The sequence below is a fragment of the Gavialis gangeticus genome, unplaced genomic scaffold (assembly GCF_001723915.1).
Source record: "Gavialis gangeticus isolate Ggan-Ray unplaced genomic scaffold, GavGan_comp1, whole genome shotgun sequence".
Classification (NCBI taxonomy): domain Eukaryota; kingdom Metazoa; phylum Chordata; order Crocodylia; family Gavialidae; genus Gavialis; species Gavialis gangeticus.
Window position 1 is genome coordinate 58,744,819 of NW_017728992.1, and position 399 is coordinate 58,745,217.

Here is a 399-nt window from a genome sequence, read left to right on the forward strand (position 1 = left end):
CCCCCCGCGCCAGTGCGAGCCGAGCCGCCCTCCAGCAGCAACTTTAAATGGACCTGATCTTTTTTTACAAGCCCCCTTTAGGGCCCGCCGCGCAACTCCCGCCCCCCCCGCCAGCCGCAAAGGCTTGCGACGCCGCTTCCCCGCCCCCTTCGCAGAGGGGGAATTTAGCCACGGTGCCTAAGCGCGCCGCACGGTCGGCCGCCCCCCGCCACCCCCTTCCCCGCAGCTCCTCTGGTGGAGCCCTTTAGGCCCACCCCCTCCACCCCGCTCCGCGCTACACGGGCCCCGCAGCGCCTGGCCTAGCTTGGCCTGGCGTGGCCGACCGGAGAATTGCCCTCGGCCTGTGGGGAAACTTGTAGTTTCCCCCTCACCACAAAATGGCTACGGCAGAGAGGCGGG